At 40.2% G+C, this 14,276-nt stretch overlaps 1 long non-coding RNA gene across 1 annotated transcript; it reads left to right on the top strand.

Moving 5' to 3' along the window:
- The first annotated feature begins 10,431 nt into the window (after positions 1 to 10,431).
- Positions 10,432 to 13,263, top strand: LOC120309026. The gene is made up of 3 exons (XR_005556983.1): positions 10,432 to 10,807; positions 11,464 to 11,854; positions 12,213 to 13,263. It is a non-coding gene; the product is annotated as an uncharacterized LOC120309026 (long non-coding RNA).
- The last annotated feature ends 1,013 nt before the right edge of the window (positions 13,264 to 14,276 follow it).

Raw genomic sequence — 14,276 nt, 5'->3', positions numbered from 1 at the left:
GTGACCCCATAATTCAGTTTCCCACGTTGTGGTGACCCCCAAGTGGGTGTGGCCACCAATAAGAGGGAGTAGGGCAGCTAGGGAAAAGGGAAAAAAATGGCGGACAGCGTGGTTTGGCGACCCCCATGAAATGGTCATTCGACCCCAAATGGGGTCCCGACCCACAGGTTGAGAACCACTGGTGTAGGGCTTCCTGCCTGAGCAGGGGGTTGGACTCGATGACCTCCAAGGTCCCTCCCAACTTTATTATTATTATTATTATTATTGATCATCGCACAGTCAGCCAGATGTTCATTATTATCGATCATCGCACAGTCAGCCAGATGTTCAGACTGGATTTGGCATTTTGTCTACCTATTGAGTCCTTACCCAGGACCTGGGATAGGCAGATGTGGATGTTTGATGGTATTACAGATATCGTCGCAGGATGGAAGCAGTTCCTAGTAAGGCCGCCTTTTGCAATTGACTAATAGCAAATTTGTCAATGCCAATGGGGTTCAAGTGGTGCTCCAGTTGTTTTGGGATTGCACCCAAGGGGCCTATGACTATTGGTACTACCCTTGCTTGCTTTTGCCACAGTCTTTCTATTTCTATTTGTAGGTCTTTGTATTTTGTTATCTTCTCCAGTTCTTTCTCTTCTATTCTGATATCTCCAGGCACTGCCACGTCCACTATCCAGACTTTTTTGTCTTTCTTATCGACAATTGTTAAGTCTGGGGTGTTATGTTGCAGGTGCTTGTCGGTTTGAATTCTGAAGTCCCAGAGCAGTTTAATTTTATCATTTTCTATGACTTTCTCTATTTTATGATCCCATATTATTGATCATCGCACAGTCAGCCAGATGTTCAGACTGGATTTGGCATTTTGTCTACCTATCGAGTCCTTACCCAGGACCTGGGATAGGCAGAAGTGGATGTTTGATGGTATTACAGGTATCATCGCAGGATGGAAGCAGTTCCTAATAAGGCCGCCTTTTGCAAGTGACTAATAGCGAATTTGTCAATGCCAATGGTGTTCAAGTGGTGCTCCAGTTGTTTTGGGATTGCACCCAAGGAGCCTATGACTATTGGTACTACCCTTGCTTGCTTTTGCCACAGTCTTTCTATTTCTATTTGTAGGTCTTTGTATTTTGTGATCTTCTCCAGTTCTTTCTCTTCTATTTTGCTATCTCCAGGCACTGCCACATCCACTATCCAGACTTTTTTGTCTTTCTTATCGACAATTGTTAAGTCTGGGGTGTTATGTTGCAGATGCTTGTCTGATTGAATTCTGAAGTCCCAGAGCAGTTTAATTTTATCATTTTCTATGACTTTCTCTATTTTATGATCCCACCAGTTTTTGCTTACAGGCAAATGATATTTTTTGCAGATCTTCCAATGCACCATTTGTCATGCCGCTGCTTGTAATCAGTCTGTGCAATCTTCTGGCAACAGCTTACCAAGTGGTCCACTGTTTCTTCAGCTTCTTTGCATAGGCGATACTTACTGTCTGTTGCTGTCTTCTCAATTTTGACTCAATTTGTATTATTATCAATCATCGCACAGTCAGCCAGATGTTCAGACTGGATTTGGCATTTTGTCTACCTATCGAGTACTTACCCAGGACCTGGGATAGGCAGATGTAGATGTTTGATGGTATTACAGGTATCGTCGCAGGATGGAAGCAGTTCCTAATAAGGCCGCCTTTTGCAATTGACTAATAGCAAATTTGTCAATGCCAATGGTGTTCAAGTGGTGCTCCAGTTGTTTTGGGATTGCGCCCAAGGAGCCTATGACTATTGGTACTACCCTTGCTTGCTTTTGCCACAGTCTTTCTATTTCTATTTGTAGGTCTTTGTATTTTGTTATCTTCTCCAGTTCTTTCTCTTCTATTTTGCTATCTCCAGGCACTGCCACATCCACTATCCAGACTTTTTTGTCTTCTTATCGACAATTGTTAAGTCTGGGGTGTTATGTTGCAGGTGCTTGTCTGTTTGAATTCTGAAGTCCCAGAGCAGTTTAATTTTATCATTTTCTATGACTTTCTCTATTTTATGATCCCACCAGTTTTTGCTTACAGGCAAATGATATTTTTTGCAGATCTTCCAATGCACGATTGTTGCTACTTTGTCATGTCGCTGCTTGTAATCAGTCTGTGCATTATTATTATTATTATTATTATTATTATTATTATTATTATTATTACTTTCAAGCATGGATTTGCTGCAGACCACACGGTAGCTTAACTTTCAAACCCTGAAGCTTTTGAGACATGATCGCGATTCATGGAACAATAATGTTTTCTAAAAAGTTGTTACTTCGTGAGCAAGTCCGAAGGAGAAGGTAGCAAGGGAAAGAATATATCTTTTCCTATGGGGTTTTACTTAGAGATAAGTAAGACTCATTTAATTTTATTTCTTAATAAGCGTTACAGAATTGCAAGAATGAAACCTAGTAGGGAATTAATATGAAAACAGAATTACAATAGCTAGTTGCAAAATCAAAATATTTTTTTTCCATACCTCCTAAAAAAAGCTGGACATTAATTGCAAAAAGTGAAGAAAAATTCCAACGGAAATCGTTTTTTTCTTTTTTGTAGCACTCAATGAGTGCAGTGGATTAATGCAATCGTAAAACAAAACTAGCAACAAAAACCAAGAGAAATTGAGATACATAACTGGTCAAACCACAATGTGGAACAGCTGGAACACCAACAAATCAACATTGTTGGCATATGCCCTTCAGGATTATATTCCATGCATTGGATGAAATGGACTGTGGTCTACAAGAATTTATGCAGAATAAAGTTGCAGACTACCTATTTATTTGCATCCCATCTTATTTTTACAAATAACTCAAGGCGGTGAGCATAGCTTCCTCCTTCTATTTTCTCCACAACAACAATGGATGGGCTAGACTGTGGGTGAGTTAAACTGAGAGAGAGCGTGACGCCCAAAATCATGTTTATCTTTTGTTGAAGAGTTGGTTAAACAGCTGGAAAAGTTCTTGACAGTGTCATTTAAAAAGAAAAAAAAAGACAAGCAGATGCAGGAATCCTTCTCAAATTACAGTGATAATTTTATTAACTGCACTTTTTGTCTGCTCTGTTAACATGGCAGGCAATTCCTGTCATTGGCCAGTATGATGCTTCCCTCCCCACATTCAGGATAGTGTGCATCATGTTGATTTCAGCCGTTACTCAATTCAGTATGTTCAGGAACAAACTGTACCAGACCAGCAGTATTGACGCTAGATAAGTTATTGTGCTACAGCACTGGATGAACTGAAACTGGTAGTCGTCAGAGTCACAGGATGACAGAGTTCACACCAGAAGTACTGTAGTTTGCTGCTGTTTTTATAGGTAGTTCCTCGGTTTACAACTATTCTTTTAGTGACCATTGAAGTTGCAATGGTGCTCGTACAATTGGTCCTCGTGTGGTACTTACAACTGTCACAGTATGCCCATGGTCATGTGATCAAAATTCAAGTTATTAGCAACTGACATGCACCATATTTACAATGGTTTCAGCACCCCAAGATCATATGATCACCATTTGCAACCTTCCAAGCCGACTTCTGACAAGCAGTCACCAGGGAAAACTGGATTTGCTTAAGGACCATGTGGTTCACTTAACAATGGCAGTGATTTGCTTATTAAGCATGGCAAAAAAAGATCATAAAATCAGGCACGATTCACTTAACAATCACTTTGCTTAGCAAGAGAAATTCTATTCCCAATTCTGATTGTAAATTGAGGATTACCTGGAAAAACTGTTGCAGCAAAACCGTCTTTCTTTTTAAACATTGTCCAAATCAGTGGTTCTCAGCTGAGGGCCATATGGTCCCCTGGGGATTCTGGGATATTTCAAGGGAATAATAGCCAGGAGAGGGAGCACAGAAAAGCAAATGTATTTTGCAAAATGCAAATAATGCCTTGTCCACATCAGAAAATATAGCGATTACTGTCCTATGTTTGTATGCAGGAATGAGACCTGGGATGAAGAGAAAAGATTTGAGGAACACTGCTTTAAAAGATCAACAATGCTGTCAGGTCTGTTTTTATAATGGGTGCTTCCATGAAGTATTATTGATTGGTGTGCTTTTGTGTTAACTTACAAATTATAATAGGTAGTCCTTGACTTATAACAGTTCATTTAGTGACCATTTGAAGTTACACCAGCACTGAAAAAAGTGACATAACCATTTTTCACACTTACGACTACTGCAGCATCCCCAGGGTCACATGATAAAAATTGAACCACTTGGTAACTGACTCATATTTATGATGGCTGCAATATCTTGGGGTCATGTGATCCCCTTTTGTAACCTTTTGACAAGCAAAGTCAGTGGGGAAGTCAGATTCACTAAACAACTGTGTTGCTAATTTAACAACTGCAGTGATTCAATTAACACCTGTGGCAAGAAAAGTCATAAAAAGGGGCAAAATTCACTCAACACATTTCTCACTTAGCAACATAAATTTTGTTGTGGGCTCAATTGTGGTCGTAAGTCAAGGACTACCTGTAATGTGAATGAAAGAAATAGCAGGAAATAGAGCTATGTCATAGTATAGACATAGTATAGAGCAATGACATGGGAACTGTGACTCTGCAGGCGTATGCTTCAACTTTCACTGAAGACCCTCAATAGGAGTTATAACTTGGTTACATCTAGGATCTTGATATCTGTATTAAGGAAAAGAAAAGAAATACAAAACTATTGTCACATTCTGTATACAATTACACTTTAACAGTTCTATCCAAAATGTATGTGTGCAAAGATCTCTTTTAATTATCATGCATAGCAGCCAAAAATGCATAATTTCCAGAAGAAGAGACATATAATTCTGTGGCAGCAAGCCAATGTTATGTTATGTTATTACAACTGCTTTTGTATGTATTTAAACACGAATCTATACCAGGTTTGAAAGCTTATCAGCAAAGAGTAGAAGCTGTACTTTATAGGATATAAATAGGAAATTAATTTATATTCATTTAATTATATGGAGGCATGGAAATATTTTTTCTCTGTTTATTATGAACTTTTTAAATATCTTGGAGGAGTGAAAGGAAAAGTGGAATGAGGTATTTGAAAAACAATTCTACATCTTTCACTTTCTCCCTATGTGTTTCCTTTTTCAACCTACTTTTGCAGCTATAAACTTGGGGTTATTTTTCTAAGTTTATTTTTTCTAGAGGATGGAAACATAAATATAAACAGAAAACATAAATTCAGAGGAGGGCTTTTAAAAATATATTTAGGTAAGAGTACCTCCCATCTTTGCTACATGCTTACAATTTTATTTATTTATTTGTTTGTTTAAATTTGTTTGCCGCCCAGCAAACAACAGAGTAACTCTGGGCAGCGACTTACAATATAGTTAGTTATACCTTTCTTCAGCCTATTGACTGCCTCTATCAGAAACTAAAATGAATTTAAATGTCACCTAAGCTTCATTCCACATACATACATACATACATACATACATACATACATACATACATACATCTTCTTGTGATTCTTTGCTTGAATGAATTATTTTTGGCTACTTAAGCATAATAAACCCATGCCTCCAAAAGTTCAGTATGGTGAAACCTTAATTGTGATAATTATCATTGATTCATATAATCTTACTAGAAATAGAATGATACTCATTTTCCTTGCATTTATTCCTGCAGATATTTTCATGAAGTAAACAGGTGTAGGCAGAACCGTATTATGTAAATTTATGTGAAATGCTCAGGGGTCTTCAACCCCCTGTCTGTGGACCGACCCCAGTGTGCAGCATGCCAGAAACAGGTCCGCACAAACAAGCAAAGCCCCATCTGCAGCACGCGAAATCATGCCCTTTCCAGACTGCGGAAAACCTCTCTCTATGGAACTGGTTTCTAGTTGGGGGCAACTGCAGTAGATAATCAGTTATTTCTGATTTCCAGTTGTGTAACAATATTTGCATGAATTCAGTTCATCTCAAATTCAGAAAATGAACTCCTAGGTTCAGAAGATACCCTGATCTTTAACTCAGGATTCACATTAACACATAGTCTGGATTGTTCATTTGTTTATTACAGGGAAATGTATAAATCCAGTCCTTGTGATTTATAAATGATTTATAAACCAGAAGGGTTGGCTCAACTGAAATCGAACAAACTGCATTATAACTTAATATAATCTGTGGCTTTGACAATAAAATTAGCTGAACATTGTGCATATCTTTTGTACCAATTCTGATTAGTGGATCTTGGACTTGTAATAAAATGAAATCAAATCAAATACATTTGTCAAGCCTGAAATCTCTATCATCTTGTGAAGCATTCCATGAATTTTATGACATAATAAATAAAATAGTCTTTATGTTGATGTTAAGTTGTGATGACCTTCTTAAGATAATTACAGTGATTAGCACTAATTATGGCTTTATTAGAGGCAACATAAGTCTGTACTTTGCTTCATTAAAATAAAATGTAGACTTAATGTTTTATATATGCATTCACAAGAATGCAAATACAATCACAGTATATTACGCCATTCTCAAGAATCATGCAGGCAACGGTTTTCCCTGTGACCACCTATGGAAGCAAAAGTTGGACTTTGAAGAGAATTTATGCATTTGAACTTTGGTGTTGGAGAAGATTCCTGAGAATCCCAAGGACAGCCAGAAAAATAAACAAATTCATCCCAGGAAAAATGAATTCCAGAATTCCCACTCAAGATATAAATAATCCTATTTCAGACACATTATGCAAAGACCCAGCTCTCTGGAGAAGGCTCTAATACTGAGAAAGATGGATGGAGGGATGGATGGATGGATGGATGGATGGATGGATGGATGGATGGAAGGAAGGAAGGAAGGAAGGAAGGAAGGAAGGAAGGAAGGAGATGACCAGTAACAAGATGGAATGGGTTACAGACCTGAAGGACCTGGTTACATTTGATTGTCCTGGAGAACATTTTCATTAAAAGTTGATGCCAACTTGACAGCACATAAATTAATAATCAATAGCACCCTTCTCATACATGTTTATGAAAAACATGTTTATGGGCATACATGCTTATGAAAACCATGCACAAAAATATGCATTTATTACATATGCTGCATTGAAAATCAGTCATATGGAGTCTTCCCCAAACTCCTTTTTCAATCTATCTCAAGCAAAACAATTGCTGCAAGAAAGAAGGATGAGGAAATGAAACTTTAAAAATGCAATTTCACTTTCTTTAGAGAAGAGAAAATGTAGATTACCAACTGTAAGTATACTACTAATACACCAGCACAACTTTCTTGTGAAACAAAAGCAGAACTCAAGAGCCGGAACAGGGGAAAGAAAGAAGGAACAATGAAAAAAGGTGATTAATGTTTTCTGATAAAAACCTCAGCTGCCCAATAAAAAACAAAACATCGCTGATCCCAATATTAATACCGTGCAGGCTCTGATTATAAAATGGAGCTTGGATTTCTTTGTAGTGTTAACATTGTTAAGTGCTACAAAAGGAAGCCATGTTTTCTCTGGGCTAGCTTTGCCAAAGTTTCCAGAAAGGACACATCTGGTGAGAGCAATCAACCAATGGAATAGCTTAAACATAGAACAATAGAGTTGGAAGGGACCTTGGAAGTCTTTTAGTCCAACCCCTTGTTCAAGCAGGGGACCCTATATCAGTGGTGGCAAACCTATGGCACGCATGCCAGAGGCGGCACTCAGAGCCTGCTCTGTGGGCACACACGCCATGCCCTGGAGAAAGCAACTGCCCCTCTTCAACCAGCCGCCTGCTAATTCGCTGAGGTCCCACGTGGCTGGATGCATCCCAACATGTCTGGTTTCTCTCCCTCCCCGTCCCGTCCCTCCTGGCTTCGCATGCTCTCTTTCCAGCCATCCAGCTCAGAGGAGGTTTCTCTCAACTGCTGACGCACACCATTGGCCCCCATGCGCTCACTGGCATCTGTATGTGGGGGCCGATGGTATCAAGCAACAGCCACACCAGCCCTTGCCTTGCCTCATGGCAATGGCAGTCCCGCCCTGCCTCGCCTCGACCTGCAAGACAAGCCTCCTGCCTACTGCCCCCCCCGCCAGAGACCCCCTGGATCTCCCTCAACCCTGCCCACCCCCACAGGCATCCTTCTCCACAAGCAACATTGAGGTGACTACGCCCACCTTGGCCACACCCACCCAATCTGCCATGACCATCACAGCTACGCCCACCCAGTGGGCCATGCCCATCTGGCATCCAGCGATAAATAAGTAGGTTTTGGGTTGCAGTTTGGGCACTCGGTCTCTAAAAGGTTCGCCATCACTGCCCTATATCATTTCAGACAAATGGTTATCCAGTCTCTTTTTGAAAGCCTGTAGTGATGGAGCATCCATAACTTCTGAAGGCAAACTGTTCCATTGGTTGATTGTTCTCACCAGATGTGTCCTTCTGGAGACTTTGGCAAAGCTAACCCAGAGAAGAGACAGCTTGCCTTCGGAAGACCTCCAAGGTCCCTTCCAACTCTTATTATTCAATGTTCTATGTCCTAGGACAGCTTTCATTTGACTTCTGCAGAACCAGCTGCTTAACAGCAAGCATTCTTTTCCCTTTCCGTTTCTATAGCACCCATTCCGAAGCCCCTGGGCAGCATACCATGTCCTATTGACATAAAAGAAGCAACTCACAAAAATATTCCTCCCCCATTTTATTGATTTATGAAATTTTTAAGGCTGCCCAACTGAACAATTGCAACTCTGCGTGCAATCAAGGGGGTGGGAACCAATAGGATTAACTGAAATATACCTTAAACTCCTCCAGATAGAAACTTCAATCACTTCAATCCCACCTTCTCAGGAAGACTATCAATAAAAATAAAGCTAATGCATTGGGGTTGCCCAATAATCACCAGCTTGGTGTCAGATGCTTGTTTTTAAAGATTTGCAATGCCTTCTGGAACATCTTGAACGAAGGAGCTACACACAGCTGCAAGTGCTGGAGCCTGGTGCTGATCCTGGTGCTTCCGCTGAGCCCTCACAATCCTGCAGCTCCAGCCATCTTTCGCTCAGGCTTGTGCGGTGCTGCCACTGGTTCAACTCATTCCCCTCCCCTGCTACCACTTTTCTAGGATGGTTGCGTACCACCTGCCAGGTGCCAATGTACCACAAGTGATACCCGTACCACTGGTTGAAAAGCCCTGATTTAGATCAGCATCTAGCAACAGATCTCTGCATGATTAGCACCTATTTCAAACAACCAGTTGTTTACCAGTAGTAATAACCTCTTAAAATTACACTACTGAAAACTTTTGGATATGCCCACAGTGTTTTATGTATAGAGCCATATTCCATACAGAGTTGCATACATGGCTATATAATGGGCATCCACAGGGTGTCAAAAAATTCAAAATGGTGGCTGCAACTGCAATTGAAGTCCAATCGCTTTTTACATACATATGTGACACACATATAAAGGGGTGGAACTTCAATTGTTTGACTTCCCCAGATGCTCACTTGAGAAATTTGAGGAAGGGCAGATCCTCTCCTTCTTCTTTCGATAGAATTATATGAACTGGAGAGAAATGATCTTTATGTTATGTTAATGCTATTTTTGTTTTCCATATGTAAACCTTCTCTCTCCTCTCCTCTCCTCCCCCCCCCCTTTCGTCTTTTCTTTCCTTGCTATCTGGTCTCTTAGTGGAGGTGGCCATATGTTGGCTGGATCCACTCTGTCTGAAATTAGCCATATGGGGCAGCTCTTGTGCTGTTTCATATATCTAATTTGACTCCCTCTCAACCGGAAAATAGGGGGTTTGCCATCTAACATCTTTCCATTTTTCTCTATTATGTGAGCAACAGCAGCTCCAAGGTTAGATTTTAGACAAACTGGAGAATGTTTGAATGTCAGAAGTTACCTTTCATTCTCTCAGATAGAGTCTGCTCAAAATGCTTCTCCTTTCTTCTTTCCCTGTGCCTGATCAAACTGTTTATTTGTTCAGTTATGTAATAAAGGAATTGATGCATCTTGATTGTCTTGCACTGGGAACAAAATACCTGTGCCCCTAGACTCTAGATTTCTATTTAATTCAGAAGCTAAGACCTCATAAATTATCTTTTGATGGGACTACTCAAAACGACCCAGATTCGATGTGTCCAAATTAATACTTAGGTTAGAGAAAGCAGTAACGAATTTTTTAAAATTGCTGAACTGTTCCTGGTGGAGGTGGGTGAGAAAAGACAGTGTTTGTAGAGAGAGAGGAACTCAGAGTAAGTCACCTTGGAGCTCAGTAATAACATTGACTCAGCCTGTCCTTGTGATTTTATTTGTTTGTCTTGGACATAGTCCAGACCAGGGCAAATATCTTAATGGCCAATGGAAAATGTAAAAAAAAAAAAAGTAGTAGACAAGGGGGCCCTGTCCAGGGGGACTGCAAAGTCCAAATGGGGCAGACACTCCTAGTGACAGGAGTATCACAATAAAAAGAAGACAACTCAAGGATGTTGCTGTGCCAAGGAATTTGGTTCTATGGTGGTAGTGCTGGGGTATCTCTGTTGAAAGTTTTTATATTTCAGAAGATTTAAAATCCAATTTTTTGACAGCTTTTCTTCCAGCTGTTTCTTTGGATGACTTGGATTGAAAGCACCACCATTTCCATTCAGCACTCCAGTGGTAGGAAGATGAGAATTGTAGTTCATGAACTTTCTGCCTGGTTTGAAAGCTTACATAAAATGCAAAATGCATATATAGTATATGTTACTAACACCATTTTGCAGCAGTACTGCAATCAATAAGAATTTAATAGGCTTAAAACCCAACACTCCAAGCCCAGAAGAATAATCCAGTGTATGCTTCTCAGCCCATATAAGGTAACTTAATAAGTTTTTGTTAGCAAATAAAGTTTAAGCAAAAGACTTTTATGGTTCATAGCCGATTTTTGACATGTACTTTTGAAAATGAAACACGAAATAGAATAATTTTGCTCAAGGTGCTACAAATTTTAAATTGATCTTTGTTTCTAACAAAGCTACCCTCTGGAAGCCCATCTCATATTTATTTATTTTATTTATGAGACTTATATACCGCTTTAAGTGCAAGCACTCTCTAAGCGGTGTACACCAGTAAGCAATGTATATATATATTTACATTGCCCCCAACAATCTGGGTCCTCATCCCTAGCTCCTTCCCCTTAACAAGTGAGTAGCCCATACGAAGGAATGGTGAATACATATTGAAACAGTGATGAGCAATTTCAATTTTCACCAAAGGCAGTAACACCCAAAGGATGTAAATAGATTACATACACGCCTAAACACAGCAGCACATGGAGGATTGCTTTCATTTATTTGCAGGACAAATCCACATAGCTCACAGCCACTCAGAATCGGAAACTAAGGTGTTATCTAATTGTTAGCATTACTTGTAGAGGCCTTACAGAAGAATCTTCCGATTGTTGTTATTCTCAAGCAAGGTCTTAATGAAACCCTAAAAACATATGCTAAGAATGTGCTTTTTTTCCCCTCAGCGGCCAGGTTCAGGACAATGGTCTGAAGTTAAACTCCATTACGGTATTGGCTTGGCATCTGTTTATCGGCCATTACATCAGCTGAGCTGTTTTCTTGCCTGCAGCTTTAAGGGGTGGGAAAAACTGATGCAATTGTGGGCGTTCTAGGAAAAAGAGATATATAGACCGAAATGCAGTCTCCCCCACAAACAAACAACCTTGGAAGACTTGTTCTTGCTGCTGCAAGGCGTCGCATTGCCCTGCTTTTTTTTTCTTTCTCTGCCATCTGGGACCAAGGGACGGGTCATCATGTCCACCTCTTTCGTCCAAGCCGAGAAGCTGCGCCCGACCGCTTTCGAGGTGGAATATTTTGACCAGTACGATTTCTATAGCTTGACCGACAGATACAGCGGTAGGTGCGCTGGTAAAGCTGCCAGATTTGGGGGGTGGTGGTGGTGGTGGTGAATTAAAGTAGGCTAGATTAAAAATCAGAGGTTTTAAGGGACTATCAAATCAAGAAAAGGGCACAGAAAAAAAAAAGAGCAGCTTGGGCGTTAGGAGGTGGGATGTGGCATCGCTTAATTTTGGAGAGGCACCCGTGGGGCGTGGCAAGGAGAGATAGGTGACGTCAGGTGTGCCATTACATCATCGTGGCTTGCATCGCATGCCTGTGGTTAGATTGTAATCGCTCCCACGCTCGAGATTGCTTGTTTTGCAAACTGCATTAACGTGAAATTACCTATTAATCTGGAATTTGTCTTTCCGATTAGATGTCTGATTTCACCTTCGTGCGTGTATTGTAAGGAACATCACTCCCATAACACAGAAACGGGAATCTCTGCAAAAGAGCTTTAATACATACTAATCTAAATGAAAAATACTTGCGGCTCTACAATACACCAAGGAGGGGGTTGAAAGTACTCGCATAATCCATAATAAACTATTTCTGAAAGCTTGTGGGCTAGCCGTACCTTGGCTTTACGATCTGACAATTGTATAGTTTGCTAAATAAACCCTGGCTTCACAAAATTTGTAAACCAAGACTCCCCAGATTCTTGGATTTGGTTAGTATGTTATGTAAATCCAGACATTGTGTTAATTAACCAAATTTTCTATTACTCAGTTTTCAAGCTGTTGAAAGTCCCACATTGGTCTTATATCCACAGAGACACAGACACTCTGCTGGCACTGCTTACACATTTGTGTGTGCTTGGCACATGATTCCCACAATGACTAACAAACATGCCTTTGCTAAAAATAAATACATAATTTATGTTTTAGCTCTAGTGGTTGAGAAAAAAAAACCCAGTAACCTTCCAACTGGCCTAATTCCTAACCAAAAACAATAGGCTGTTTTTCATCCCATCATTTTTTTTAAAGTCATAACTTATTGAATTTGCTTTTTGCATTTTAAAAGAAGCTGTAGAAAAATCAACTCTAGTGCACATCAGCGTTCCATCCAGTTTTTCCACCTAGGCACAGGCCTACATATGGCCAAAAACAAGTCCTTACAACTCATTTTAGTGGAAACTTTCAAAGCTATTATCATCCTTCCTAAAACATTATCCTCAAATTAGCATTAGCTTGTAGAGTTTGGCAACCACACACCCTAAAAATAACCCTCTTAAAATCTGATTTTGTTAGATATAGAGCCAAGTTTTTCTACAGAGCCACAGAACACTTTTTCACACAGTCTGAAGTTTATGAACCAAAATTTCACAAAATTTCTTATTTTTTGCTAAGTCAATGTGAAAAGGGAAGGTATTTTTTTCAAGTGGTTGCTGATTGCAAAGGGAATAAAGTATGCAATGCATGTAAAAAGTAGCTTGAGTTTTGATCATGTGGTGATGGCTGCCATCTTCACTTTTTTTTTGACATCCTGTGGCTTTTCTTGCTCCTCCTCCTTTGCTTAATAGACAGGGAGAGAGGCTGGAGTTCAACAACATCTAGTAAACTATCTATTATCTATTCCTGGATTTAAACAAGAGCACATGTCAATGGCTCTAAGTAATTAAATGTTCTGGGGTATCCTAAGGTGGCTCTTCACGCAAAGGCCGATCTAAGAAAGAGGCTGAGGACCATACAAATCGTCCAAATCCTGGTGGCCACGAGCGCAAGATCGTTTTGAAGCTGCAACGCACAGAGCAGAAGCGAAAGGCGACAACCTCCAAAAAATGAAAAAATGCAGGTGAGAAACCAGTTTATGGCTTGATAAATAACTCCCCTGACGTCAAGAGCTTTAACCCAAGTGATTGTCCATTGACACAAACTGGTAGAAAGAAGCTGGGAGGGGCTGCTTTCCTTGCAGAGGGAGGGCACACAGCCACTGTATCAAATGCAGTGTATTTTTTAATCTCTTAAACCATGTGTCCAATCTTGGCAAGTTTTAAGACTTGTGGACTTCAACTTCCAGACACCGAGCCCCCCCCCCCCCAGCCAGCCAACCCTTTCTTAAGCCATTTTTATCAGCCATTTGGACTTCACGTGGAGGCTGCAAATATATATCCCTAGGTAGAAGCTGCACCCACTATCACCATTTTCTCTTCTCTCCCGCCAGCTCTGAATCTGGTTCTCTACTCAGGTTCTGGACACCATGGCAATGTCAATGAGGATATGGAGACTGACGGATGGACGCCGTGTAATTTGATGGTTCCTTGAATTATGGAAGATGGTAGACAGTCTTAAGGCTCACATCAGGAGCGAGTGAAAATGAAGGCTGCAATTCATCCCAAAATCATTAGGGGGGGAAAAAAAAAAATCCCCAATGCCTTAATCATTTTTCACTCTGGAAAAGCAAATGAAATGATAGCACTTAGGCTCGGAAAAGCAAATAG

Source organism: Crotalus tigris, unplaced genomic scaffold (genome assembly GCF_016545835.1).
Source record: "Crotalus tigris isolate CLP2741 ecotype Arizona unplaced genomic scaffold, ASM1654583v1 scf7180000017977.1317863, whole genome shotgun sequence".
NCBI classification, from domain to species: Eukaryota; Metazoa; Chordata; class Lepidosauria; order Squamata; family Viperidae; genus Crotalus; species Crotalus tigris.
The sequence above is the reverse complement of the archived record's forward strand: the minus strand, read 5'-3'. Positions and strand labels throughout refer to the sequence as shown.